This window comes from Osmerus mordax, unplaced genomic scaffold (genome assembly GCF_038355195.1).
Source record: "Osmerus mordax isolate fOsmMor3 unplaced genomic scaffold, fOsmMor3.pri Scaffold_32, whole genome shotgun sequence".
NCBI lineage: Eukaryota > Metazoa > Chordata > Actinopteri > Osmeriformes > Osmeridae > Osmerus > Osmerus mordax.
This window is the reverse complement of record NW_027120589.1, coordinates 62,719-87,594: the sequence shown is the minus strand read 5'-3', so window position 1 is coordinate 87,594 and position 24,876 is coordinate 62,719. Positions and strand designations below refer to the sequence as shown.

At 56.4% G+C, this 24,876-nt stretch overlaps 30 non-coding genes and 1 pseudogene across 30 annotated transcripts; all 31 read left to right on the top strand.

The window, feature by feature from the left end:
* Window positions 1–210: 210 nt before the first annotated feature.
* On the top strand, window positions 211–328 carry LOC136939809 (U5 spliceosomal RNA). The gene has a single exon (XR_010876022.1). It is a non-coding gene; the product is annotated as a U5 spliceosomal RNA (small nuclear RNA).
* A 676-nt stretch (window positions 329–1,004) lies between these two features.
* On the top strand, window positions 1,005–1,195 carry LOC136939847 (U2 spliceosomal RNA). Its single transcript, XR_010876058.1, has one exon. It is a non-coding gene; the product is annotated as a U2 spliceosomal RNA (small nuclear RNA).
* An 812-nt stretch (window positions 1,196–2,007) lies between these two features.
* LOC136939808 (U5 spliceosomal RNA) lies at window positions 2,008–2,125 on the top strand. The gene has a single exon (XR_010876021.1). It is a non-coding gene; the product is annotated as a U5 spliceosomal RNA (small nuclear RNA).
* Window positions 2,126–2,449: 324 nt separating this feature from the next.
* Window positions 2,450–2,640, top strand: LOC136939846 (U2 spliceosomal RNA). The gene has a single exon (XR_010876057.1). It is a non-coding gene; the product is annotated as a U2 spliceosomal RNA (small nuclear RNA).
* A 799-nt stretch (window positions 2,641–3,439) lies between these two features.
* LOC136939807 (U5 spliceosomal RNA) lies at window positions 3,440–3,557 on the top strand. The gene has a single exon (XR_010876020.1). It is a non-coding gene; the product is annotated as a U5 spliceosomal RNA (small nuclear RNA).
* A 324-nt stretch (window positions 3,558–3,881) lies between these two features.
* LOC136939845 (U2 spliceosomal RNA) lies at window positions 3,882–4,072 on the top strand. The gene has a single exon (XR_010876056.1). It is a non-coding gene; the product is annotated as a U2 spliceosomal RNA (small nuclear RNA).
* Window positions 4,073–4,862: 790 nt separating this feature from the next.
* Window positions 4,863–4,980, top strand: LOC136939806 (U5 spliceosomal RNA). Its single transcript, XR_010876019.1, has one exon. It is a non-coding gene; the product is annotated as a U5 spliceosomal RNA (small nuclear RNA).
* Window positions 4,981–5,304: 324 nt separating this feature from the next.
* LOC136939844 (U2 spliceosomal RNA) lies at window positions 5,305–5,495 on the top strand. The gene has a single exon (XR_010876055.1). It is a non-coding gene; the product is annotated as a U2 spliceosomal RNA (small nuclear RNA).
* A 794-nt stretch (window positions 5,496–6,289) lies between these two features.
* Window positions 6,290–6,407, top strand: LOC136939804 (U5 spliceosomal RNA). The gene has a single exon (XR_010876017.1). It is a non-coding gene; the product is annotated as a U5 spliceosomal RNA (small nuclear RNA).
* A 324-nt stretch (window positions 6,408–6,731) lies between these two features.
* On the top strand, window positions 6,732–6,922 carry LOC136939843 (U2 spliceosomal RNA). Its single transcript, XR_010876054.1, has one exon. It is a non-coding gene; the product is annotated as a U2 spliceosomal RNA (small nuclear RNA).
* A 793-nt stretch (window positions 6,923–7,715) lies between these two features.
* On the top strand, window positions 7,716–7,833 carry LOC136939803 (U5 spliceosomal RNA). Its single transcript, XR_010876016.1, has one exon. It is a non-coding gene; the product is annotated as a U5 spliceosomal RNA (small nuclear RNA).
* Window positions 7,834–8,157: 324 nt separating this feature from the next.
* Window positions 8,158–8,348, top strand: LOC136939842 (U2 spliceosomal RNA). Its single transcript, XR_010876053.1, has one exon. It is a non-coding gene; the product is annotated as a U2 spliceosomal RNA (small nuclear RNA).
* Window positions 8,349–9,149: 801 nt separating this feature from the next.
* Window positions 9,150–9,267, top strand: LOC136939802 (U5 spliceosomal RNA). Its single transcript, XR_010876015.1, has one exon. It is a non-coding gene; the product is annotated as a U5 spliceosomal RNA (small nuclear RNA).
* Window positions 9,268–9,591: 324 nt separating this feature from the next.
* LOC136939841 (U2 spliceosomal RNA) lies at window positions 9,592–9,782 on the top strand. The gene has a single exon (XR_010876052.1). It is a non-coding gene; the product is annotated as a U2 spliceosomal RNA (small nuclear RNA).
* Window positions 9,783–10,581: 799 nt separating this feature from the next.
* LOC136939801 (U5 spliceosomal RNA) lies at window positions 10,582–10,699 on the top strand. Its single transcript, XR_010876014.1, has one exon. It is a non-coding gene; the product is annotated as a U5 spliceosomal RNA (small nuclear RNA).
* Window positions 10,700–11,375: 676 nt separating this feature from the next.
* LOC136939840 (U2 spliceosomal RNA) lies at window positions 11,376–11,566 on the top strand. Its single transcript, XR_010876051.1, has one exon. It is a non-coding gene; the product is annotated as a U2 spliceosomal RNA (small nuclear RNA).
* A 795-nt stretch (window positions 11,567–12,361) lies between these two features.
* On the top strand, window positions 12,362–12,479 carry LOC136939800 (U5 spliceosomal RNA). The gene has a single exon (XR_010876013.1). It is a non-coding gene; the product is annotated as a U5 spliceosomal RNA (small nuclear RNA).
* Window positions 12,480–13,066: 587 nt separating this feature from the next.
* LOC136939839 (U2 spliceosomal RNA) lies at window positions 13,067–13,257 on the top strand. Its single transcript, XR_010876050.1, has one exon. It is a non-coding gene; the product is annotated as a U2 spliceosomal RNA (small nuclear RNA).
* Window positions 13,258–14,074: 817 nt separating this feature from the next.
* On the top strand, window positions 14,075–14,192 carry LOC136939799 (U5 spliceosomal RNA). Its single transcript, XR_010876012.1, has one exon. It is a non-coding gene; the product is annotated as a U5 spliceosomal RNA (small nuclear RNA).
* A 588-nt stretch (window positions 14,193–14,780) lies between these two features.
* LOC136939837 (U2 spliceosomal RNA) lies at window positions 14,781–14,971 on the top strand. The gene has a single exon (XR_010876048.1). It is a non-coding gene; the product is annotated as a U2 spliceosomal RNA (small nuclear RNA).
* Window positions 14,972–15,792: 821 nt separating this feature from the next.
* LOC136939798 (U5 spliceosomal RNA) lies at window positions 15,793–15,910 on the top strand. The gene has a single exon (XR_010876011.1). It is a non-coding gene; the product is annotated as a U5 spliceosomal RNA (small nuclear RNA).
* Window positions 15,911–16,234: 324 nt separating this feature from the next.
* On the top strand, window positions 16,235–16,427 carry LOC136939870 (U2 spliceosomal RNA). The gene has a single exon (XR_010876080.1). It is a non-coding gene; the product is annotated as a U2 spliceosomal RNA (small nuclear RNA).
* Window positions 16,428–17,231: 804 nt separating this feature from the next.
* Window positions 17,232–17,349, top strand: LOC136939797 (U5 spliceosomal RNA). The gene has a single exon (XR_010876010.1). It is a non-coding gene; the product is annotated as a U5 spliceosomal RNA (small nuclear RNA).
* A 324-nt stretch (window positions 17,350–17,673) lies between these two features.
* Window positions 17,674–17,864, top strand: LOC136939836 (U2 spliceosomal RNA). The gene has a single exon (XR_010876047.1). It is a non-coding gene; the product is annotated as a U2 spliceosomal RNA (small nuclear RNA).
* An 807-nt stretch (window positions 17,865–18,671) lies between these two features.
* Window positions 18,672–18,791, top strand: LOC136939833 (U5 spliceosomal RNA; annotated as a pseudogene).
* A 676-nt stretch (window positions 18,792–19,467) lies between these two features.
* LOC136939834 (U2 spliceosomal RNA) lies at window positions 19,468–19,658 on the top strand. The gene has a single exon (XR_010876046.1). It is a non-coding gene; the product is annotated as a U2 spliceosomal RNA (small nuclear RNA).
* Window positions 19,659–20,470: 812 nt separating this feature from the next.
* Window positions 20,471–20,588, top strand: LOC136939796 (U5 spliceosomal RNA). The gene has a single exon (XR_010876009.1). It is a non-coding gene; the product is annotated as a U5 spliceosomal RNA (small nuclear RNA).
* Window positions 20,589–21,220: 632 nt separating this feature from the next.
* On the top strand, window positions 21,221–21,411 carry LOC136939827 (U2 spliceosomal RNA). The gene has a single exon (XR_010876040.1). It is a non-coding gene; the product is annotated as a U2 spliceosomal RNA (small nuclear RNA).
* Window positions 21,412–22,210: 799 nt separating this feature from the next.
* On the top strand, window positions 22,211–22,328 carry LOC136939795 (U5 spliceosomal RNA). Its single transcript, XR_010876008.1, has one exon. It is a non-coding gene; the product is annotated as a U5 spliceosomal RNA (small nuclear RNA).
* A 764-nt stretch (window positions 22,329–23,092) lies between these two features.
* LOC136939816 (U2 spliceosomal RNA) lies at window positions 23,093–23,283 on the top strand. Its single transcript, XR_010876029.1, has one exon. It is a non-coding gene; the product is annotated as a U2 spliceosomal RNA (small nuclear RNA).
* An 800-nt stretch (window positions 23,284–24,083) lies between these two features.
* On the top strand, window positions 24,084–24,201 carry LOC136939793 (U5 spliceosomal RNA). The gene has a single exon (XR_010876006.1). It is a non-coding gene; the product is annotated as a U5 spliceosomal RNA (small nuclear RNA).
* The last annotated feature ends 675 nt before the right edge of the window (window positions 24,202–24,876 follow it).

The following is a 24,876-nucleotide window of genomic DNA, read 5'->3' as shown; positions in this document are numbered from 1 at the left end:
AAAAGCCATCAATGAAATGGAGAAAGTGCGGTAAGGAAAGAAAAGCCAAGCGGGCGGGCCGAGCCCCTCTGCGGCCCGTGGCGTTTCCGCGCCTTTTTTTTCCCGAGAAGGATGCGGTTCGCCCCGGTTCTCCCCGGTTCGCCCCCGCGGACGGGTGAGTCAGGGCCAACGGAGGGGTTGGGGGTAGGCCGTTTGGGTCGTTTCAAATCGACGCTCTGGTTCCCCTTCAGCACGCACAAGCCTTTCGCCTTTTACTAAAGACTTCCGTGGAGGGGAGCGCCGACGAGTGGAACGTGGTATTTTTGGGAGGCTTTGCCCGAGGGAGGGCAGAGCCTGATGGACGTGTGACAAAAGCAGGGTGAGGTTGGCTTTGGGGTTAGGTGCGTGCCTGCGGGTAAGGCAGGTTTTGTCTTTGCTTCTTCTGTAGCTGTTTCAATTCTGTTGCCTTTTGGCCTGGGCTTTCCGCTTCCGTCCCTGCTTGTCCTGCGGCTTTTGGCCTGGGCTTTCCGCTTCCGTCCCTGCTTGTCCTGCGGCTTTTGGCCTGGGCTTTCCGCTTCCGTCCCTGCTTGTCCTGCGGCTTTTGGCCTGGGCTTTCCGCTTCCGTCCCTGCTTGTCCTGCGGCTTTTGGCCTGGGCTTTCCGCTTCCGTCCCTGCTTGTCCTGCGGCTTTTGGCCTGGGCTTTCCGCTTCCGTCCCTGCTTGTCCTGCGGCTTTTGGCCTGGGCTTTCCGCTTCCGTCCCTGCTTGTCCTGCGGCTTTTGGCCTGGGCTTTCCGCTTCCGTCCCTGCTTGTCCTGCGGCTTTTGGCCTGGGCTTTCCGCTTCCGTCCCTGCTTGTCCTGCGGCTTTTGGCCTGGGCTTTCCGCTTCCGTCCCTGCTTGTCCTGCGGCTTTTGGCCTCGGCTTTGGTTTTGGCTTTTGGTGGTTTCGGCCGTTCTCGGTGTGGTGACCGAGCGGCCCAGGTGGTGCACGGAGGGTCCGCGCGCCGGGGGCGTCCGATAATGCGGTCATCGCTTCTCGGCCTTTTGGCTAAGATCAAGTGTAGTATCTGTTCTTATCAGTTTAATATCTGATATGTCCTCCATGCGAGGACAACATATTAAACGGATTTTTGCAACAGGGAGTCGGAACAGGGGCTCGCTCCGTCCGCTCCGCGCATCGCCCCGGTATTGCAGCGTCTCCGGGAAGGGTGCAATCTTTCTAAGCGTGTCAAAGAGAAAAGCTAGTGAGGGAGGGAGGGAGGGAGGGAGGGAGGGAGGGAGGGAGGGAGGGAGGGAGGGAAGGAAGGAAGGAAGGAAGGAGGGAGGGAAGGAGGGAATGTCTGAATGAGTGAGGTTTGGGGGAGAGGGGTTTAGGTTAGGGCTAGGGTTTTTGGGGTGAGGGTCAAAAAACCCTCAAAAGGGGGGGGCCCCCCAACAAAGCGGAACAAGCGATCCCTACCAAAAAAACGGGGTGAAAAGGGGGTGTGGGCGGAGCCCTGTCGGCCGGTGGCGTTTTCCCGCCCTTTTAGATATAAAAAAAAAAAAAAAAAAAAAAAAAAAAAAGTGAGTGACTGAGTGAGTGAGTGACTGAGTGAGTGACTGAGTGAGTGAGTGACAGAGAGAGAGAGAGAGAGAGAGAGAGAGAGAGAGAGAGAGAGAGAGAGAGAGAGAGAGAGAGAGCTGGCTGACATTCAGCGGGGCCGAGGTGAAAAACTGGAAGGCAATCGGAATGAGTTTTTTATCGCCGTGTCAGTCGACACCAACACGGAGTGGACTGGCTGGAAGGCGCATACGATAAACACGTACGGATCTTAATGGAGAAAAAGCCATCAATGAAATGGAGAAAGTGCGGTAAGGAAAGAAAAGCCAAGCGGGCGGGCCGAGCCCCTCTGCGGCCCGTGGCGTTTCCGCGCCTTTTTTTTCCCGAGAAGGATGCGGTTCGCCCCGGTTCTCCCCGGTTCGCCCCCGCGGACGGGTGAGTCAGGGCCAACGGAGGGGTTGGGGGTAGGCCGTTTGGGTCGTTTCAAATCGACGCTCTGGTTCCCCTTCAGCACGCACAAGCCTTTCGCCTTTTACTAAAGACTTCCGTGGAGGGGAGCGCCGACGAGTGGAACGTGGTATTTTTGGGAGGCTTTGCCCGAGGGAGGGCAGAGCCTGATGGACGTGTGACAAAAGCAGGGTGAGGTTGGCTTTGGGGTTAGGTGCGTGCCTGCGGGTAAGGCAGGTTTTGTCTTTGCTTCTTCTGTAGCTGTTTCAATTCTGTTGCCTTTTGGCCTGGGCTTTCCGCTTCCGTCCCTGCTTGTCCTGCGGCTTTTGGCCTGGGCTTTCCGCTTCCGTCCCTGCTTGTCCTGCGGCTTTTGGCCTCGGCTTTGGTTTTGGCTTTTGGTGGTTTCGGCCGTTCTCGGTGTGGTGACCGAGCGGCCCAGGTGGTGCACGGAGGGTCCGCGCGCCGGGGGCGTCCGATAATGCGGTCATCGCTTCTCGGCCTTTTGGCTAAGATCAAGTGTAGTATCTGTTCTTATCAGTTTAATATCTGATATGTCCTCCATGCGAGGACAACATATTAAACGGATTTTTGCAACAGGGAGTCGGAACAGGGGCTCGCTCCGTCCGCTCCGCGCATCGCCCCGGTATTGCAGCGTCTCCGGGAAGGGTGCAATCTTTCTAAGCGTGTCAAAGAGAAAAGCTAGTGAGGGAGGGAGGGAGGGAGGGAGGGAGGGAGGGAGGGAAGGAAGGAAGGAAGGAAGGAGGGAGGGAAGGAGGGAATGTCTGAATGAGTGAGGTTTGGGGGAGAGGGGTTTAGGTTAGGGCTAGGGTTTTTGGGGTGAGGGTCAAAAAACCCTCAAAAGGGGGGGGCCCCCCAACAAAGCGGAACAAGCGATCCCTACCAAAAAAACGGGGTGAAAAGGGGGTGTGGGCGGAGCCCTGTCGGCCGGTGGCGTTTTCCCGCCCTTTTAGATATAAAAAAAAAAAAAAAAAAAAAAAAAAAAAAAGTGAGTGACTGAGTGAGTGAGTGACTGAGTGAGTGACTGAGTGAGTGAGTGACAGAGAGAGAGAGAGAGAGAGAGAGAGAGAGAGAGAGAGAGAGAGAGAGAGAGAGAGAGAGAGAGAGCTGGCTGACATTCAGCGGGGCCGAGGTGAAAAACTGGAAGGCAATCGGAATGAGTTTTTTATCGCCGTGTCAGTCGACACCAACACGGAGTGGACTGGCTGGAAGGCGCATACGATAAACACGTACGGATCTTAATGGAGAAAAAGCCATCAATGAAATGGAGAAAGTGCGGTAAGGAAAGAAAAGCCAAGCGGGCGGGCCGAGCCCCTCTGCGGCCCGTGGCGTTTCCGCGCCTTTTTTTTCCCGAGAAGGATGCGGTTCGCCCCGGTTCTCCCCGGTTCGCCCCCGCGGACGGGTGAGTCAGGGCCAACGGAGGGGTTGGGGGTAGGCCGTTTGGGTCGTTTCAAATCGACGCTCTGGTTCCCCTTCAGCACGCACAAGCCTTTCGCCTTTTACTAAAGACTTCCGTGGAGGGGAGCGCCGACGAGTGGAACGTGGTATTTTTGGGAGGCTTTGCCCGAGGGAGGGCAGAGCCTGATGGACGTGTGACAAAAGCAGGGTGAGGTTGGCTTTGGGGTTAGGTGCGTGCCTGCGGGTAAGGCAGGTTTTGTCTTTGCTTCTTCTGTAGCTGTTTCAATTCTGTTGCCTTTTGGCCTGGGCTTTCCGCTTCCGTCCCTGCTTGTCCTGCGGCTTTTGGCCTGGGCTTTCCGCTTCCGTCCCTGCTTGTCCTGCGGCTTTTGGCCTCGGCTTTGGTTTTGGCTTTTGGTGGTTTCGGCCGTTCTCGGTGTGGTGACCGAGCGGCCCAGGTGGTGCACGGAGGGTCCGCGCGCCGGGGGCGTCCGATAATGCGGTCATCGCTTCTCGGCCTTTTGGCTAAGATCAAGTGTAGTATCTGTTCTTATCAGTTTAATATCTGATATGTCCTCCATGCGAGGACAACATATTAAACGGATTTTTGCAACAGGGAGTCGGAACAGGGGCTCGCTCCGTCCGCTCCGCGCATCGCCCCGGTATTGCAGCGTCTCCGGGAAGGGTGCAATCTTTCTAAGCGTGTCAAAGAGAAAAGCTAGTGAGGGAGGGAGGGAGGGAGGGAGGGAGGGAGGGAGGGAAGGAAGGAAGGAAGGAAGGAGGGAGGGAAGGAGGGAATGTCTGAATGAGTGAGGTTTGGGGGAGAGGGGTTTAGGTTAGGGCTAGGGTTTTTGGGGTGAGGGTCAAAAAACCCTCAAAAGGGGGGGGCCCCCCAACAAAGCGGAACAAGCGATCCCTACCAAAAAAACGGGGTGAAAAGGGGGTGTGGGCGGAGCCCTGTCGGCCGGTGGCGTTTTCCCGCCCTTTTAGATATAAAAAAAAAAAAAAAAAAAAAAAAAAAAAAGTGAGTGACTGAGTGAGTGAGTGACTGAGTGAGTGACTGAGTGAGTGAGTGACAGAGAGAGAGAGAGAGAGAGAGAGAGAGAGAGAGAGAGAGAGAGAGAGAGAGAGAGAGCTGGCTGACATTCAGCGGGGCCGAGGTGAAAAACTGGAAGGCAATCGGAATGAGTTTTTTATCGCCGTGTCAGTCGACACCAACACGGAGTGGACTGGCTGGAAGGCGCATACGATAAACACGTACGGATCTTAATGGAGAAAAAGCCATCAATGAAATGGAGAAAGTGCGGTAAGGAAAGAAAAGCCAAGCGGGCGGGCCGAGCCCCTCTGCGGCCCGTGGCGTTTCCGCGCCTTTTTTTTCCCGAGAAGGATGCGGTTCGCCCCGGTTCTCCCCGGTTCGCCCCCGCGGACGGGTGAGTCAGGGCCAACGGAGGGGTTGGGGGTAGGCCGTTTGGGTCGTTTCAAATCGACGCTCTGGTTCCCCTTCAGCACGCACAAGCCTTTCGCCTTTTACTAAAGACTTCCGTGGAGGGGAGCGCCGACGAGTGGAACGTGGTATTTTTGGGAGGCTTTGCCCGAGGGAGGGCAGAGCCTGATGGACGTGTGACAAAAGCAGGGTGAGGTTGGCTTTGGGGTTAGGTGCGTGCCTGCGGGTAAGGCAGGTTTTGTCTTTGCTTCTTCTGTAGCTGTTTCAATTCTGTTGCCTTTTGGCCTGGGCTTTCCGCTTCCGTCCCTGCTTGTCCTGCGGCTTTTGGCCTGGGCTTTCCGCTTCCGTCCCTGCTTGTCCTGCGGCTTTTGGCCTCGGCTTTGGTTTTGGCTTTTGGTGGTTTCGGCCGTTCTCGGTGTGGTGACCGAGCGGCCCAGGTGGTGCACGGAGGGTCCGCGCGCCGGGGGCGTCCGATAATGCGGTCATCGCTTCTCGGCCTTTTGGCTAAGATCAAGTGTAGTATCTGTTCTTATCAGTTTAATATCTGATATGTCCTCCATGCGAGGACAACATATTAAACGGATTTTTGCAACAGGGAGTCGGAACAGGGGCTCGCTCCGTCCGCTCCGCGCATCGCCCCGGTATTGCAGCGTCTCCGGGAAGGGTGCAATCTTTCTAAGCGTGTCAAAGAGAAAAGCTAGTGAGGGAGGGAGGGAGGGAGGGAGGGAGGGAGGGAGGGAAGGAAGGAAGGAAGGAAGGAGGGAGGGAAGGAGGGAATGTCTGAATGAGTGAGGTTTGGGGGAGAGGGGTTTAGGTTAGGGCTAGGGTTTTTGGGGTGAGGGTCAAAAAACCCTCAAAAGGGGGGGGCCCCCCAACAAAGCGGAACAAGCGATCCCTACCAAAAAAACGGGGTGAAAAGGGGGTGTGGGCGGAGCCCTGTCGGCCGGTGGCGTTTTCCCGCCCTTTTAGATATAAAAAAAAAAAAAAAAAAAAAAAAAAAAAAGTGAGTGACTGAGTGAGTGAGTGACTGAGTGAGTGACTGAGTGAGTGAGTGACAGAGAGAGAGAGAGAGAGAGAGAGAGAGAGAGAGAGAGAGAGAGAGAGAGAGAGAGAGAGAGCTGGCTGACATTCAGCGGGGCCGAGGTGAAAAACTGGAAGGCAATCGGAATGAGTTTTTTATCGCCGTGTCAGTCGACACCAACACGGAGTGGACTGGCTGGAAGGCGCATACGATAAACACGTACGGATCTTAATGGAGAAAAAGCCATCAATGAAATGGAGAAAGTGCGGTAAGGAAAGAAAAGCCAAGCGGGCGGGCCGAGCCCCTCTGCGGCCCGTGGCGTTTCCGCGCCTTTTTTTTCCCGAGAAGGATGCGGTTCGCCCCGGTTCTCCCCGGTTCGCCCCCGCGGACGGGTGAGTCAGGGCCAACGGAGGGGTTGGGGGTAGGCCGTTTGGGTCGTTTCAAATCGACGCTCTGGTTCCCCTTCAGCACGCACAAGCCTTTCGCCTTTTACTAAAGACTTCCGTGGAGGGGAGCGCCGACGAGTGGAACGTGGTATTTTTGGGAGGCTTTGCCCGAGGGAGGGCAGAGCCTGATGGACGTGTGACAAAAGCAGGGTGAGGTTGGCTTTGGGGTTAGGTGCGTGCCTGCGGGTAAGGCAGGTTTTGTCTTTGCTTCTTCTGTAGCTGTTTCAATTCTGTTGCCTTTTGGCCTGGGCTTTCCGCTTCCGTCCCTGCTTGTCCTGCGGCTTTTGGCCTGGGCTTTCCGCTTCCGTCCCTGCTTGTCCTGCGGCTTTTGGCCTCGGCTTTGGTTTTGGCTTTTGGTGGTTTCGGCCGTTCTCGGTGTGGTGACCGAGCGGCCCAGGTGGTGCACGGAGGGTCCGCGCGCCGGGGGCGTCCGATAATGCGGTCATCGCTTCTCGGCCTTTTGGCTAAGATCAAGTGTAGTATCTGTTCTTATCAGTTTAATATCTGATATGTCCTCCATGCGAGGACAACATATTAAACGGATTTTTGCAACAGGGAGTCGGAACAGGGGCTCGCTCCGTCCGCTCCGCGCATCGCCCCGGTATTGCAGCGTCTCCGGGAAGGGTGCAATCTTTCTAAGCGTGTCAAAGAGAAAAGCTAGTGAGGGAGGGAGGGAGGGAGGGAGGGAGGGAGGGAGGGAAGGAAGGAAGGAAGGAGGGAGGGAAGGAGGGAATGTCTGAATGAGTGAGGTTTGGGGGAGAGGGGTTTAGGTTAGGGCTAGGGTTTTTGGGGTGAGGGTCAAAAAACCCTCAAAAGGGGGGGGCCCCCCAACAAAGCGGAACAAGCGATCCCTACCAAAAAAACGGGGTGAAAAGGGGGTGTGGGCGGAGCCCTGTCGGCCGGTGGCGTTTTCCCGCCCTTTTAGATATAAAAAAAAAAAAAAAAAAAAAAAAAAAAAAAGTGAGTGACTGAGTGAGTGAGTGACTGAGTGAGTGACTGAGTGAGTGAGTGACAGAGAGAGAGAGAGAGAGAGAGAGAGAGAGAGAGAGAGAGAGAGAGAGAGAGAGAGAGAGAGAGCTGGCTGACATTCAGCGGGGCCGAGGTGAAAAACTGGAAGGCAATCGGAATGAGTTTTTTATCGCCGTGTCAGTCGACACCAACACGGAGTGGACTGGCTGGAAGGCGCATACGATAAACACGTACGGATCTTAATGGAGAAAAAGCCATCAATGAAATGGAGAAAGTGCGGTAAGGAAAGAAAAGCCAAGCGGGCGGGCCGAGCCCCTCTGCGGCCCGTGGCGTTTCCGCGCCTTTTTTTTCCCGAGAAGGATGCGGTTCGCCCCGGTTCTCCCCGGTTCGCCCCCGCGGACGGGTGAGTCAGGGCCAACGGAGGGGTTGGGGGTAGGCCGTTTGGGTCGTTTCAAATCGACGCTCTGGTTCCCCTTCAGCACGCACAAGCCTTTCGCCTTTTACTAAAGACTTCCGTGGAGGGGAGCGCCGACGAGTGGAACGTGGTATTTTTGGGAGGCTTTGCCCGAGGGAGGGCAGAGCCTGATGGACGTGTGACAAAAGCAGGGTGAGGTTGGCTTTGGGGTTAGGTGCGTGCCTGCGGGTAAGGCAGGTTTTGTCTTTGCTTCTTCTGTAGCTGTTTCAATTCTGTTGCCTTTTGGCCTGGGCTTTCCGCTTCCGTCCCTGCTTGTCCTGCGGCTTTTGGCCTGGGCTTTCCGCTTCCGTCCCTGCTTGTCCTGCGGCTTTTGGCCTCGGCTTTGGTTTTGGCTTTTGGTGGTTTCGGCCGTTCTCGGTGTGGTGACCGAGCGGCCCAGGTGGTGCACGGAGGGTCCGCGCGCCGGGGGCGTCCGATAATGCGGTCATCGCTTCTCGGCCTTTTGGCTAAGATCAAGTGTAGTATCTGTTCTTATCAGTTTAATATCTGATATGTCCTCCATGCGAGGACAACATATTAAACGGATTTTTGCAACAGGGAGTCGGAACAGGGGCTCGCTCCGTCCGCTCCGCGCATCGCCCCGGTATTGCAGCGTCTCCGGGAAGGGTGCAATCTTTCTAAGCGTGTCAAAGAGAAAAGCTAGTGAGGGAGGGAGGGAGGGAGGGAGGGAGGGAGGGAGGGAAGGAAGGAAGGAAGGAAGGAGGGAGGGAAGGAGGGAATGTCTGAATGAGTGAGGTTTGGGGGAGAGGGGTTTAGGTTAGGGCTAGGGTTTTTGGGGTGAGGGTCAAAAAACCCTCAAAAGGGGGGGGCCCCCCAACAAAGCGGAACAAGCGATCCCTACCAAAAAAACGGGGTGAAAAGGGGGTGTGGGCGGAGCCCTGTCGGCCGGTGGCGTTTTCCCGCCCTTTTAGATATAAAAAAAAAAAAAAAAAAAAAAAAAAAAAAAGTGAGTGACTGAGTGAGTGAGTGACTGAGTGAGTGACTGAGTGAGTGAGTGACAGAGAGAGAGAGAGAGAGAGAGAGAGAGAGAGAGAGAGAGAGAGAGAGAGAGAGAGAGAGAGAGAGAGCTGGCTGACATTCAGCGGGGCCGAGGTGAAAAACTGGAAGGCAATCGGAATGAGTTTTTTATCGCCGTGTCAGTCGACACCAACACGGAGTGGACTGGCTGGAAGGCGCATACGATAAACACGTACGGATCTTAATGGAGAAAAAGCCATCAATGAAATGGAGAAAGTGCGGTAAGGAAAGAAAAGCCAAGCGGGCGGGCCGAGCCCCTCTGCGGCCCGTGGCGTTTCCGCGCCTTTTTTTTCCCGAGAAGGATGCGGTTCGCCCCGGTTCTCCCCGGTTCGCCCCCGCGGACGGGTGAGTCAGGGCCAACGGAGGGGTTGGGGGTAGGCCGTTTGGGTCGTTTCAAATCGACGCTCTGGTTCCCCTTCAGCACGCACAAGCCTTTCGCCTTTTACTAAAGACTTCCGTGGAGGGGAGCGCCGACGAGTGGAACGTGGTATTTTTGGGAGGCTTTGCCCGAGGGAGGGCAGAGCCTGATGGACGTGTGACAAAAGCAGGGTGAGGTTGGCTTTGGGGTTAGGTGCGTGCCTGCGGGTAAGGCAGGTTTTGTCTTTGCTTCTTCTGTAGCTGTTTCAATTCTGTTGCCTTTTGGCCTGGGCTTTCCGCTTCCGTCCCTGCTTGTCCTGCGGCTTTTGGCCTGGGCTTTCCGCTTCCGTCCCTGCTTGTCCTGCGGCTTTTGGCCTCGGCTTTGGTTTTGGCTTTTGGTGGTTTCGGCCGTTCTCGGTGTGGTGACCGAGCGGCCCAGGTGGTGCACGGAGGGTCCGCGCGCCGGGGGCGTCCGATAATGCGGTCATCGCTTCTCGGCCTTTTGGCTAAGATCAAGTGTAGTATCTGTTCTTATCAGTTTAATATCTGATATGTCCTCCATGCGAGGACAACATATTAAACGGATTTTTGCAACAGGGAGTCGGAACAGGGGCTCGCTCCGTCCGCTCCGCGCATCGCCCCGGTATTGCAGCGTCTCCGGGAAGGGTGCAATCTTTCTAAGCGTGTCAAAGAGAAAAGCTAGTGAGGGAGGGAGGGAGGGAGGGAGGGAGGGAGGGAGGGAAGGAAGGAAGGAAGGAAGGAGGGAGGGAAGGAGGGAATGTCTGAATGAGTGAGGTTTGGGGGAGAGGGGTTTAGGTTAGGGCTAGGGTTTTTGGGGTGAGGGTCAAAAAACCCTCAAAAGGGGGGGGCCCCCCAACAAAGCGGAACAAGCGATCCCTACCAAAAAAACGGGGTGAAAAGGGGGTGTGGGCGGAGCCCTGTCGGCCGGTGGCGTTTTCCCGCCCTTTTAGATATAAAAAAAAAAAAAAAAAAAAAAAAAAAAAAAGTGAGTGACTGAGTGAGTGAGTGACTGAGTGAGTGACTGAGTGAGTGAGTGACAGAGAGAGAGAGAGAGAGAGAGAGAGAGAGAGAGAGAGAGAGAGAGAGAGAGAGAGAGAGAGAGAGCTGGCTGACATTCAGCGGGGCCGAGGTGAAAAACTGGAAGGCAATCGGAATGAGTTTTTTATCGCCGTGTCAGTCGACACCAACACGGAGTGGACTGGCTGGAAGGCGCATACGATAAACACGTACGGATCTTAATGGAGAAAAAGCCATCAATGAAATGGAGAAAGTGCGGTAAGGAAAGAAAAGCCAAGCGGGCGGGCCGAGCCCCTCTGCGGCCCGTGGCGTTTCCGCGCCTTTTTTTTCCCGAGAAGGATGCGGTTCGCCCCGGTTCTCCCCGGTTCGCCCCCGCGGACGGGTGAGTCAGGGCCAACGGAGGGGTTGGGGGTAGGCCGTTTGGGTCGTTTCAAATCGACGCTCTGGTTCCCCTTCAGCACGCACAAGCCTTTCGCCTTTTACTAAAGACTTCCGTGGAGGGGAGCGCCGACGAGTGGAACGTGGTATTTTTGGGAGGCTTTGCCCGAGGGAGGGCAGAGCCTGATGGACGTGTGACAAAAGCAGGGTGAGGTTGGCTTTGGGGTTAGGTGCGTGCCTGCGGGTAAGGCAGGTTTTGTCTTTGCTTCTTCTGTAGCTGTTTCAATTCTGTTGCCTTTTGGCCTGGGCTTTCCGCTTCCGTCCCTGCTTGTCCTGCGGCTTTTGGCCTGGGCTTTCCGCTTCCGTCCCTGCTTGTCCTGCGGCTTTTGGCCTGGGCTTTCCGCTTCCGTCCCTGCTTGTCCTGCGGCTTTTGGCCTGGGCTTTCCGCTTCCGTCCCTGCTTGTCCTGCGGCTTTTGGCCTGGGCTTTCCGCTTCCGTCCCTGCTTGTCCTGCGGCTTTTGGCCTGGGCTTTCCGCTTCCGTCCCTGCTTGTCCTGCGGCTTTTGGCCTGGGCTTTCCGCTTCCGTCCCTGCTTGTCCTGCGGCTTTTGGCCTGGGCTTTCCGCTTCCGTCCCTGCTTGTCCTGCGGCTTTTGGCCTGGGCTTTCCGCTTCCGTCCCTGCTTGTCCTGCGGCTTTTGGCCTGGGCTTTCCGCTTCCGTCCCTGCTTGTCCTGCGGCTTTTGGCCTCGGCTTTGGTTTTGGCTTTTGGTGGTTTCGGCCGTTCTCGGTGTGGTGACCGAGCGGCCCAGGTGGTGCACGGAGGGTCCGCGCGCCGGGGGCGTCCGATAATGCGGTCATCGCTTCTCGGCCTTTTGGCTAAGATCAAGTGTAGTATCTGTTCTTATCAGTTTAATATCTGATATGTCCTCCATGCGAGGACAACATATTAAACGGATTTTTGCAACAGGGAGTCGGAACAGGGGCTCGCTCCGTCCGCTCCGCGCATCGCCCCGGTATTGCAGCGTCTCCGGGAAGGGTGCAATCTTTCTAAGCGTGTCAAAGAGAAAAGCTAGTGAGGGAGGGAGGGAGGGAGGGAGGGAGGGAGGGAAGGAAGGAAGGAAGGAAGGAGGGAGGGAAGGAGGGAATGTCTGAATGAGTGAGGTTTGGGGGAGAGGGGTTTAGGTTAGGGCTAGGGTTTTTGGGGTGAGGGTCAAAAAACCCTCAAAAGGGGGGGGCCCCCCAACAAAGCGGAACAAGCGATCCCTACCAAAAAAACGGGGTGAAAAGGGGGTGTGGGCGGAGCCCTGTCGGCCGGTGGCGTTTTCCCGCCCTTTTAGATATAAAAAAAAAAAAAAAAAAAAAAAAAAAAAAAGTGAGTGACTGAGTGAGTGAGTGACTGAGTGAGTGACTGAGTGAGTGAGTGACAGAGAGAGAGAGAGAGAGAGAGAGAGAGAGAGAGAGAGAGAGAGAGAGAGAGAGAGAGAGAGAGAGCTGGCTGACATTCAGCGGGGCCGAGGTGAAAAACTGGAAGGCAATCGGAATGAGTTTTTTATCGCCGTGTCAGTCGACACCAACACGGAGTGGACTGGCTGGAAGGCGCATACGATAAACACGTACGGATCTTAATGGAGAAAAAGCCATCAATGAAATGGAGAAAGTGCGGTAAGGAAAGAAAAGCCAAGCGGGCGGGCCGAGCCCCTCTGCGGCCCGTGGCGTTTCCGCGCCTTTTTTTTCCCGAGAAGGATGCGGTTCGCCCCGGTTCTCCCCGGTTCGCCCCCGCGGACGGGTGAGTCAGGGCCAACGGAGGGGTTGGGGGTAGGCCGTTTGGGTCGTTTCAAATCGACGCTCTGGTTCCCCTTCAGCACGCACAAGCCTTTCGCCTTTTACTAAAGACTTCCGTGGAGGGGAGCGCCGACGAGTGGAACGTGGTATTTTTGGGAGGCTTTGCCCGAGGGAGGGCAGAGCCTGATGGACGTGTGACAAAAGCAGGGTGAGGTTGGCTTTGGGGTTAGGTGCGTGCCTGCGGGTAAGGCAGGTTTTGTCTTTGCTTCTTCTGTAGCTGTTTCAATTCTGTTGCCTTTTGGCCTGGGCTTTCCGCTTCCGTCCCTGCTTGTCCTGCGGCTTTTGGCCTGGGCTTTCCGCTTCCGTCCCTGCTTGTCCTGCGGCTTTTGGCCTGGGCTTTCCGCTTCCGTCCCTGCTTGTCCTGCGGCTTTTGGCCTGGGCTTTCCGCTTCCGTCCCTGCTTGTCCTGCGGCTTTTGGCCTGGGCTTTCCGCTTCCGTCCCTGCTTGTCCTGCGGCTTTTGGCCTGGGCTTTCCGCTTCCGTCCCTGCTTGTCCTGCGGCTTTTGGCCTGGGCTTTCCGCTTCCGTCCCTGCTTGTCCTGCGGCTTTTGGCCTGGGCTTTCCGCTTCCGTCCCTGCTTGTCCTGCGGCTTTTGGCCTCGGCTTTGTTTTGGCTTTTGGTGGTTTCGGCCGTTCTCGGTGTGGTGACCGAGCGGCCCAGGTGGTGCACGGAGGGTCCGCGCGCCGGGGGCGTCCGATAATGCGGTCATCGCTTCTCGGCCTTTTGGCTAAGATCAAGTGTAGTATCTGTTCTTATCAGTTTAATATCTGATATGTCCTCCATGCGAGGACAACATATTAAACGGATTTTTGCAACAGGGAGTCGGAACAGGGGCTCGCTCCGTCCGCTCCGCGCATCGCCCCGGTATTGCAGCGTCTCCGGGAAGGGTGCAATCTTTCTAAGCGTGTCAAAGAGAAAAGCTAGTGAGGGAGGGAGGGAGGGAGGGAGGGAGGGAGGGAGGGAGGGAGGGAAGGAAGGAAGGAAGGAAGGAGGGAGGGAAGGAGGGAATGTCTGAATGAGTGAGGTTTTGGGGGAGAGGGGTTTAGGTTAGGGCTAGGGTTTTTGGGGTGAGGGTCAAAAAACCCTCAAAAGGGGGGGGCCCCCCAACAAAGCGGAACAAGCGATCCCTACCAAAAAAACGGGGTGAAAAGGGGGTGTGGGCGGAGCCCTGTCGGCCGGTGGCGTTTTCCCGCCCTTTTAGATATAAAAAAAAAAAAAAAAAAAAAAAAAAAAAAAGTGAGTGACTGAGTGAGTGAGTGACTGAGTGAGTGACTGAGTGAGTGAGTGACAGAGAGAGAGAGAGAGAGAGAGAGAGAGAGAGAGAGAGAGAGAGAGAGAGAGAGAGAGAGAGAGAGAGAGAGAGCTGGCTGACATTCAGCGGGGCCGAGGTGAAAAACTGGAAGGCAATCGGAATGAGTTTTTTATCGCCGTGTCAGTCGACACCAACACGGAGTGGACTGGCTGGAAGGCGCATACGATAAACACGTTACGGATCTTAATGGAGAAAAAGCCATCAATGAAATGGAGAAAGTGCGGTAAGGAAAGAAAAGCCAAGCGGGCGGGCCGAGCCCCTCTGCGGCCCGTGGCGTTTCCGCGCCTTTTTTTTCCCGAGAAGGATGCGGTTCGCCCCGGTTCTCCCCGGTTCGCCCCCGCGGACGGGTGAGTCAGGGCCAACGGAGGGGTTGGGGGTAGGCCGTTTGGGTCGTTTCAAATCGACGCTCTGGTTCCCCTTCAGCACGCACAAGCCTTTCGCCTTTTACTAAAGACTTCCGTGGAGGGGAGCGCCGACGAGTGGAACGTGGTATTTTTGGGAGGCTTTGCCCGAGGGAGGGCAGAGCCTGATGGACGTGTGACAAAAGCAGGGTGAGGTTGGCTTTGGGGTTAGGTGCGTGCCTGCGGGTAAGGCAGGTTTTGTCTTTGCTTCTTCTGTAGCTGTTTCAATTCTGTTGCCTTTTGGCCTGGGCTTTCCGCTTCCGTCCCTGCTTGTCCTGCGGCTTTTGGCCTGGGCTTTCCGCTTCCGTCCCTGCTTGTCCTGCGGCTTTTGGCCTGGGCTTTCCGCTTCCGTCCCTGCTTGTCCTGCGGCTTTTGGCCTGGGCTTTCCGCTTCCGTCCCTGCTTGTCCTGCGGCTTTTGGCCTGGGCTTTCCGCTTCCGTCCCTGCTTGTCCTGCGGCTTTTGGCCTGGGCTTTCCGCTTCCGTCCCTGCTTGTCCTGCGGCTTTTGGCCTGGGCTTTCCGCTTCCGTCCCTGCTTGTCCTGCGGCTTTTGGCCTGGGCTTTCCGCTTCCGTCCCTGCTTGTCCTGCGGCTTTTGGCCTCGGCTTTGGTTTTGGCTTTTGGTGGTTTCGGCCGTTCTCGGTGTGGTGACCGAGCGGCCCAGGTGGTGCACGGAGGGTCCGCGCGCCGGGGGCGTCCGATAATGCGGTCATCGCTTCTCGGCCTTTTGGCTAAGATCAAGTGTAGTATCTGTTCTTATCAGTTTAATATCTGATATGTCCTCCATGCGAGGACAACATATTAAACGGATTTTTGCAACAGGGAGTCGGAACAGGGGCTCGCTCCGTCCGCTCCGCGCATCGCCCCGGTATTGCAGCGTCTCCGGGAAGGGTGCAATCTTTCTAAGCGTGTCAAAGAGAAAAGCTAGTGAGGGAGGGAGGGAGGGAGGGAGGGAGGGAGGGAGGGAGGGAGGGAAGGAAGGAAGGAAGGAAGGAGGGAGGGAAGGAGGGAATGTCTGAATGAGTGAGGTTTGGGGGAGAGGGGTTTAGGTTAGGGCTAGGGTTTTTGGGGTGAGGGTCAAAAAACCCTCAAAAGGGGGGGGCCCCCCAACAAAGCGGAACAAGCGATCCCTACCAAAAAAAACGGGGTGAAAAGGGGGGTGTGGGCGGAGCCCTGTCGGCCGGTGGCGTTTTCCCGCCCTTTTAGATATAAAAAAAAAAAAAAAAAAAAAAAAAAAAAAAAGTGAGTGACTGAGTGAGTGAGTGACTGAGTGAGTGACTGAGTGAGTGAGTGACAGAGAGAGAGAGAGAGAGAGAGAGAGAGAGAGAGAGAGAGAGAGAGAGAGAGAGAGAGAGAGAGAGAGCGAGTTTTTTGGCTGACATTCAGCGGGGCCGAGGTGAAAAACTGGAAGGCAATCGGAATGAGTTTTTTATCGCCGTGTCAGTCGACACCAACACGGAGTGGACTGGCTGGAAGGCGCATACGGATAAACACGTACGGATCTTAATGGAGAAAAAGCCATCAATGAAATGGAGAAAGTGCGGTAAGGAAAGAAAAGCCAAGCGGGCGGGCCGAGCCCCTCTGCGGCCCGTGGCGTTTCCGCGCCTTTTTTTTCCCGAGAAGGATGCGGTTCGCCCCGGTTCTCCCCGGTTCGCCCCCGCGGACGGGTGAGTCAGGGCCAACGGAGGGGTTGGGGGTAGGCCGTTTGGGTCGTTTCAAATCGACGCTCTGGTTCCCCTTCAGCACGCACAAGCCTTTCGCCTTTTACTAAAGACTTCCGTGGAGGGGAGCGCCGACGAGTGGAACGTGGTATTTTTGGGAGGCTTTGCCCGAGGGAGGGCAGAGCCTGATGGACGTGTGACAAAAGCAGGGTGAGGTTGGCTTTGGGGTTAGGTGCGTGCCTGCGGGTAAGGCAGGTTTTGTCTTTGCTTCTTCTGTAGCTGTTTCAATTCTGTTGCCTTTTGGCCTGGGCTTTCCGCTTCCGTCCCTGCTTGTCCTGCGGCTTTTGGCCTGGGCTTTCCGCTTCCGTCCCTGCTTGTCCTGCGGCTTTTGGCCTCGGCTTTGGTTTTGGCTTTTGGTGGTTTCGGCCGTTCTCGGTGTGGTGACCGAGCGGCCCAGGTGGTGCACGGAGGGTCCGCGCGCCGGGGGCGTCCGATAATGCGGTCATCGCTTCTCGGCCTTTTGGCTAAGATCAAGTGTAGTATCTGTTCTTATCAGTTTAATATCTGATATGTCCTCCATGCGAGGACAACATATTAAACGGATTTTTGCAACAGGGGAGTCGGAACAGGGGCTCGCTCCGTCCGCTCCGCGCATCGCCCCGGTATTGCAGCGTCTCCGGGAAGGGGTGCAATCTTTCTAAGCGTGTCAAAGAGAAAAGCTAGTGAGGGAGGGAGGGAGGGAGGGAGGGAGGGAGGGAGGGAAGGAAGGAAGGAAGGAAGGAGGGAGGGAAGGAGGGAATGTCTGAATGAGTGAGGTTTGGGGGAGAGGGGTTTAGGTTAGGGCTAGGGTTTTTGGGGTGAGGGTCAAAAAACCCTCAAAAGGGGGGGGCCCCCCCAACAAAGCGGAACAAGCGATCCCTACCAAAAAAACGGGGTGAAAAGGGGGGTGTGGGCGGAGCCCTGTCGGCCGGTGGCGTTTTCCCGCCCTTTTAGATATAAAAAAAAAAAAAAAAAAAAAAAAAAAAAAAGTGAGTGACTGAGTGAGTGAGTGACTGAGTGAGTGACTGAGTGAGTGAGTGACAGAGAGAGAGAGAGAGAGATGAGAGAGAGAGAGAGAGAGAGAGAGAGAGAGAGAGAGAGAGAGAGAGAGCTGGCTGACATTCAGCGGGGCCGAGGTGAAAAACTGGAAGGCAATCGGAATGAGTTTTTTATCGCCGTGTCAGTCGACACCAACACGGAGTGGACTGGCTGGAAGGCGCATACGATAAACACGTACGGATCTTAATGGAGAAAAAGCCATCAATGAAATGGAGAAAGTGCGGTAAGGAAAGAAAAGCCAAGCGGGCGGGCCGAGCCCCTCTGCGGCCCGTGGCGTTTCCGCGCCTTTTTTTTCCCGAGAAGGATGCGGTTCGCCCCGGTTCTCCCCGGTTCGCCCCCGCGGACGGGTGAGTCAGGGCCAACGGAGGGGTTGGGGGTAGGCCGTTTGGGTCGTTTCAAATCGACGCTCTGGTTCCCCTTCAGCACGCACAAGCCTTTCGCCTTTTACTAAAGACTTCCGTGGAGGGGAGCGCCGACGAGTGGAACGTGGTATTTTTGGGAGGCTTTGCCCGAGGGAGGGCAGAGCCTGATGGACGTGTGACAAAAGCAGGGTGAGGTTGGCTTTGGGGTTAGGTGCGTGCCTGCGGGTAAGGCAGGTTTTGTCTTTGCTTCTTCTGTAGCTGTTTCAATTCTGTTGCCTTTTGGCCTGGGCTTTCCGCTTCCGTCCCTGCTTGTCCTGCGGCTTTTGGCCTGGGCTTTCCGCTTCCGTCCCTGCTTGTCCTGCGGCTTTTGGCCTCGGCTTTGGTTTTGGCTTTTGGTGGTTTCGGCCGTTCTCGGTGTGGTGACCGAGCGGCCCAGGTGGTGCACGGAGGGTCCGCGCGCCGGGGGCGTCCGATAATGCGGTCATCGCTTCTCGGCCTTTTGGCTAAGATCAAGTGTAGTATCTGTTCTTATCAGTTTAATATCTGATATGTCCTCCATGCGAGGACAACATATTAAACGGATTTTTGCAACAGGGAGTCGGAACAGGGGCTCGCTCCGTCCGCTCCGCGCATCGCCCCGGTATTGCAGCGTCTCCGGGAAGGGTGCAATCTTTTCTAAGCGTGTCAAAGAGAAAAGCTAGTGAGGGAGGGAGGGAGGGAGGGAGGGAGGGAGGAGGGAGGGAAGGAAGGAAGGAAGGAAGGAGGGAGGGAAGGAGGGAATGTCTGAATGAGTGAGGTTTGGGGGAGAGGGGTTTAGGTTAGGGCTAGGGTTTTTGGGGTGAGGGTCAAAAAACCCTCAAAAGGGGGGGGCCCCCCCAACAAAGCGGAACAAGCGATCCCTACCAAAAAAACGGGGTGAAAAGGGGGTGTGGGCGGAGCCCTGTCGGCCGGTGGCGTTTTCCCGCCCTTTTAGATATAAAAAAAAAAAAAAAAAAAAAAAAAAAAAAAGTGAGTGACTGAGTGAGTGAGTGACTGAGTGAGTGACTGAGTGAGTGAGTGACAGAGAGAGAGAGAGAGAGAGAGAGAGAGAGAGAGAGAGAGAGAGAGAGAGAGAGAGAGAGAGAGAGAGCTGGCTGACATTCAGCGGGGCCGAGGTGAAAAACTGGAAGGCAATCGGAATGAGTTTTTTATCGCCGTGTCAGTCGACACCAACACGGAGTGGACTGGCTGGAAGGCGCATACGATAAACACGTACGGATCTTAATGGAGAAAAAGCCATCAATGAAATGGAGAAAGTGCGGTAAGGAAAGAAAAGCCAAGCGGGCGGGCCGAGCCCCTCTGCGGCCCGTGGCGTTTCCGCGCCTTTTTTTTCCCGAGAAGGATGCGGTTCGCCCCGGTTCTCCCCGGTTCGCCCCCGCGGACGGGTGAGTCAGGGCCAACGGAGGGGTTGGGGGTAGGGCCGTTTGGGTCGTTTCAAATCGACGCTCTGGTTCCCCTTCAGCACGCACAAGCCTTTTCGCCTTTTACTAAAAGACTTCCGTGGAGGGGAGCGCCGACGAGTGGAACGTGGTATTTTTGGGAGGCTTTGCCCGAGGGAGGGCAGAGCCTGATGGACGTGTGACAAAAGCAGGGTGAGGTTGGCTTTGGGGTTAGGTGCGTGCCTGCGGGTAAGGCAGGTTTTGTCTTTGCTTCTGCTTCCGTCCCTGCTTGTCCTGCGGCTTTTGGCCTGGGCTTTCCGCTTCCGTCCCTGCTTGTCCTGCGGCTTTTGGCCTGGGCTTTCCGCTTCCGTCCCTGCTTGTCCTGCGGCTTTTGGCCTGGGCTTTCCGCTTCCGTCCCTGCTTGTCCTGCGGCTTTTGGCCTGGGCTTTCCGCTTCCGTCCCTGCTTGTCCTGCGGCTTTTGGCCTGGGCTTTCCGCTTCCGTCCCTGCTTGTCCTGCGGCTTTTGGCCTGGGCTTTCCGCTTCCGTCCCTGCTTGTCCTGCGGCTTTTGGCCTGGGCTTTCCGCTTCCGTCCCTGCTTGTCCTGCGGCTTTTGGCCTGGGCTTTCCGCTTCCGTCCCTGCTTGTCCTGCGGCTTTTGGCCTGGGCTTTCCGCTTCCGTCCCTGCTTGTCCTGCGGCTTTTGGCCTGGGCTTTCCGCTTCCGTCCCTGCTTGTCCTGCGGCTTTTGGCCTCGGCTTTGGTTTTGGCTTTTGGTGGTTTCGGCCGTTCTCGGTGTGGTGACCGAGCGGCCCAGGTGGTGCACGGAGGGTCCGCGCGCCGGGGGCGTCCGATAATGCGGTCATCGCTTCTCGGCCTTTTGGCTAAGATCAAGTGTAGTATCTGTTCTTATCAGTTTAATATCTGATATGTCCTCCATGCGAGGACAACATATTAAACGGATTTTTGCAACAGGGAGTCGGAACAGGGGCTCGCTCCGTCCGCTCCGCGCATCGCCCCGGTATTGCAGCGTCTCCGGGAAGGGTGCAATCTTTCTAAGCGTGTCAAAGAGAAAAGCTAGTGAGGGAGGGAGGGAGGGAGGGAGGGAGGGAGGGAGGGAGGGAGGGAGGGAGGGAAGGAAGGAAGGAAGGAAGGAGGGAGGGAAGGAGGGAATGTCTGAATGAGTGAGGTTTGGGGGAGAGGGGTTTAGGTTAGGGCTAGGGTTTTTGGGGTGAGGGTCAAAAAACCCTCAAAAGGGGGGGGCCCCCCAACAAAGCGGAACAAGCGATCCCTACCAAAAAAACGGGGTGAAAAGGGGGTGTGGGCGGAGCCCTGTCGGCCGGTGGCGTTTTCCCGCCCTTTTAGATATAAAAAAAAAAAAAAAAAAAAAAAAAAAAAAGTGAGTGACTGAGTGAGTGAGTGACTGAGTGAGTGACTGAGTGAGTGAGTGACAGAGAGAGAGAGAGAGAGAGAGAGAGAGAGAGAGAGAGAGAGAGAGAGAGAGAGAGAGAGAGAGCTGGCTGACATTCAGCGGGGCCGAGGTGAAAAACTGGAAGGCAATCGGAATGAGTTTTTTATCGCCGTGTCAGTCGACACCAACACGGAGTGGACTGGCTGGAAGGCGCATACGATAAACACGTACGGATCTTAATGGAGAAAAAGCCATCAATGAAATGGAGAAAGTGCGGTAAGGAAAGAAAAGCCAAGCGGGCGGGCCGAGCCCCTCTGCGGCCCGTGGCGTTTCCGCGCCTTTTTTTTCCCGAGAAGGATGCGGTTCGCCCCGGTTCTCCCCGGTTCGCCCCCGCGGACGGGTGAGTCAGGGCCAACGGAGGGGTTGGGGGTAGGCCGTTTGGGTCGTTTCAAATCGACGCTCTGGTTCCCCTTCAGCACGCACAAGCCTTTCGCCTTTTACTAAAGACTTCCGTGGAGGGGAGCGCCGACGAGTGGAACGTGGTATTTTTGGGAGGCTTTGCCCGAGGGAGGGCAGAGCCTGATGGACGTGTGACAAAAGCAGGGTGAGGTTGGCTTTGGGGTTAGGTGCGTGCCTGCGGGTAAGGCAGGTTTTGTCTTTGCTTCTTCTGTAGCTGTTTCAATTCTGTTGCCTTTTGGCCTGGGCTTTCCGCTTCCGTCCCTGCTTGTCCTGCGGCTTTTGGCCTGGGCTTTCCGCTTCCGTCCCTGCTTGTCCTGCGGCTTTTGGCCTGGGCTTTCCGCTTCCGTCCCTGCTTGTCCTGCGGCTTTTGGCCTGGGCTTTCCGCTTCCGTCCCTGCTTGTCCTGCGGCTTTTGGCCTGGGCTTTCCGCTTCCGTCCCTGCTTGTCCTGCGGCTTTTGGCCTGGGCTTTCCGCTTCCGTCCCTGCTTGTCCTGCGGCTTTTGGCCTGGGCTTTCCGCTTCCGTCCCTGCTTGTCCTGCGGCTTTTGGCCTGGGCTTTCCGCTTCCGTCCCTGCTTGTCCTGCGGCTTTTGGCCTGGGCTTTCCGCTTCCGTCCCTGCTTGTCCTGCGGCTTTTGGCCTCGGCTTTGGTTTTGGCTTTTGGTGGTTTCGGCCGTTCTCGGTGTGGTGACCGAGCGGCCCAGGTGGTGCACGGAGGGTCCGCGCGCCGGGGGCGTCCGATAATGCGGTCATCGCTTCTCGGCCTTTTGGCTAAGATCAAGTGTAGTATCTGTTCTTATCAGTTTAATATCTGATATGTCCTCCATGCGAGGACAACATATTAAACGGATTTTTGCAACAGGGAGTCGGAACAGGGGCTCGCTCCGTCCGCTCCGCGCATCGCCCCGGTATTGCAGCGTCTCCGGGAAGGGTGCAATCTTTCTAAGCGTGTCAAAGAGAAAAGCTAGTGAGGGAGGGAGGGAGGGAGGGAGGGAGGGAGGGAGGGAAGGAAGGAAGGAAGGAAGGAGGGAGGGAAGGAGGGAATGTCTGAATGAGTGAGGTTTGGGGGAGAGGGGTTTAGGTTAGGGCTAGGGTTTTTGGGGTGAGGGTCAAAAAACCCTCAAAAGGGGGGGGCCCCCCAACAAAGCGGAACAAGCGATCCCTACCAAAAAAACGGGGTGAAAAGGGGGTGTGGGCGGAGCCCTGTCGGCCGGTGGCGTTTTCCCGCCCTTTTAGATATAAAAAAAAAAAAAAAAAAAAAAAAAAAAAAAGTGAGTGACTGAGTGAGTGAGTGACTGAGTGAGTGACTGAGTGAGTGAGTGACAGAGAGAGAGAGAGAGAGAGAGAGAGAGAGAGAGAGAGAGAGAGAGAGAGAGAGAGAGAGAGAGAGCTGGCTGACATTCAGCGGGGCCGAGGTGAAAAACTGGAAGGCAATCGGAATGAGTTTTTTATCGCCGTGTCAGTCGACACCAACACGGAGTGGACTGGCTGGAAGGCGCATACGATAAACACGTACGGATCTTAATGGAGAAAAAGCCATCAATGAAATGGAGAAAGTGCGGTAAGGAAAGAAAAGCCAAGCGGGCGGGCCGAGCCCCTCTGCGGCCCGTGGCGTTTCCGCGCCTTTTTTTTCCCGAGAAGGATGCGGTTCGCCCCGGTTCTCCCCGGTTCGCCCCCGCGGACGGGTGAGTCAGGGCCAACGGAGGGGTTGGGGGTAGGCCGTTTGGGTCGTTTCAAATCGACGCTCTGGTTCCCCTTCAGCACGCACAAGCCTTTCGCCTTTTACTAAAGACTTCCGTGGAGGGGAGCGCCGACGAGTGGAACGTGGTATTTTTGGGAGGCTTTGCCCGAGGGAGGGCAGAGCCTGATGGACGTGTGACAAAAGCAGGGTGAGGTTGGCTTTGGGGTTAGGTGCGTGCCTGCGGGTAAGGCAGGTTTTGTCTTTGCTTCTTCTGTAGCTGTTTCAATTCTGTTGCCTTTTGGCCTGGGCTTTCCGCTTCCGTCCCTGCTTGTCCTGCGGCTTTTGGCCTGGGCTTTCCGCTTCCGTCCCTGCTTGTCCTGCGGCTTTTGGCCTGGGCTTTCCGCTTCCGTCCCTGCTTGTCCTGCGGCTTTTGGCCTGGGCTTTCCGCTTCCGTCCCTGCTTGTCCTGCGGCTTTTGGCCTGGGCTTTCCGCTTCCGTCCCTGCTTGTCCTGCGGCTTTTGGCCTGGGCTTTCCGCTTCCGTCCCTGCTTGTCCTGCGGCTTTTGGCCTGGGCTTTCCGCTTCCGTCCCTGCTTGTCCTGCGGCTTTTGGCCTGGGCTTTCCGCTTCCGTCCCTGCTTGTCCTGCGGCTTTTGGCCTGGGCTTTCCGCTTCCGTCCCTGCTTGTCCTGCGGCTTTTGGCCTGGGCTTTCCGCTTCCGTCCCTGCTTGTCCTGCGGCTTTTGGCCTGGGCTTTCCGCTTCCGTCCCTGCTTGTCCTGCGGCTTTTGGCCTGGGCTTTCCGCTTCCGTCCCTGCTTGTCCTGCGGCTTTTGGCCTCGGCTTTGGTTTTGGCTTTTGGTGGTTTCGGCCGTTCTCGGTGTGGTGACCGAGCGGCCCAGGTGGTGCACGGAGGGTCCGCGCGCCGGGGGCGTCCGATAATGCGGTCATCGCTTCTCGGCCTTTTGGCTAAGATCAAGTGTAGTATCTGTTCTTATCAGTTTAATATCTGATATGTCCTCCATGCGAGGACAACATATTAAACGGATTTTTGCAACAGGGAGTCGGAACAGGGGCTCGCTCCGTCCGCTCCGCGCATCGCCCCGGTATTGCAGCGTCTCCGGGAAGGGTGCAATCTTTCTAAGCGTGTCAAAGAGAAAAGCTAGTGAGGGAGGGAGGGAGGGAGGGAGGGAGGGAGGGAGGGAAGGAAGGAAGGAAGGAAGGAGGGAGGGAAGGAGGGAATGTCTGAATGAGTGAGGTTTGGGGGAGAGGGGTTTAGGTTAGGGCTAGGGTTTTTGGGGTGAGGGTCAAAAAACCCTCAAAAGGGGGGGGGCCCCCCAACAAAGCGGAACAAGCGATCCCTACCAAAAAAACGGGGTGAAAAGGGGGTGTGGGCGGAGCCCTGTCGGCCGGTGGCGTTTTCCCGCCCTTTTAGATATAAAAAAAAAAAAAAAAAAAAAAAAAAAAAAAGTGAGTGACTGAGTGAGTGAGTGACTGAGTGAGTGACTGAGTGAGTGAGTGACAGAGAGAGAGAGAGAGAGAGAGAGAGAGAGAGAGAGAGAGAGAGAGAGAGAGAGAGAGAGAGAGAGCTGGCTGACATTCAGCGGGGCCGAGGTGAAAAACTGGAAGGCAATCGGAATGAGTTTTTTATCGCCGTGTCAGTCGACACCAACACGGAGTGGACTGGCTGGAAGGCGCATACGATAAACACGTACGGATCTTAATGGAGAAAAAGCCATCAATGAAATGGAGAAAGTGCGGTAAGGAAAGAAAAGCCAAGCGGGCGGGCCGAGCCCCTCTGCGGCCCGTGGCGTTTCCGCGCCTTTTTTTTCCCGAGAAGGATGCGGTTCGCCCCGGTTCTCCCCGGTTCGCCCCCGCGGACGGGTGAGTCAGGGCCAACGGAGGGGTTGGGGGTAGGCCGTTTGGGTCGTTTCAAATCGACGCTCTGGTTCCCCTTCAGCACGCACAAGCCTTTCGCCTTTTACTAAAGACTTCCGTGGAGGGGAGCGCCGACGAGTGGAACGTGGTATTTTTGGGAGGCTTTGCCCGAGGGAGGGCAGAGCCTGATGGACGTGTGACAAAAGCAGGGTGAGGTTGGCTTTGGGGTTAGGTGCGTGCCTGCGGGTAAGGCAGGTTTTGTCTTTGCTTCTTCTGTAGCTGTTTCAATTCTGTTGCCTTTTGGCCTGGGCTTTCCGCTTCCGTCCCTGCTTGTCCTGCGGCTTTTGGCCTGGGCTTTCCGCTTCCGTCCCTGCTTGTCCTGCGGCTTTTGGCCTGGGCTTTCCGCTTCCGTCCCTGCTTGTCCTGCGGCTTTTGGCCTGGGCTTTCCGCTTCCGTCCCTGCTTGTCCTGCGGCTTTTGGCCTGGGCTTTCCGCTTCCGTCCCTGCTTGTCCTGCGGCTTTTGGCCTGGGCTTTCCGCTTCCGTCCCTGCTTGTCCTGCGGCTTTTGGCCTGGGCTTTCCGCTTCCGTCCCTGCTTGTCCTGCGGCTTTTGGCCTGGGCTTTCCGCTTCCGTCCCTGCTTGTCCTGCGGCTTTTGGCCTGGGCTTTCCGCTTCCGTCCCTGCTTGTCCTGCGGCTTTTGGCCTGGGCTTTCCGCTTCCGTCCCTGCTTGTCCTGCGGCTTTTGGCCTGGGCTTTCCGCTTCCGTCCCTGCTTGTCCTGCGGCTTTTGGCCTGGGCTTTCCGCTTCCGTCCCTGCTTGTCCTGCGGCTTTTGGCCTGGGCTTTCCGCTTCCGTCCC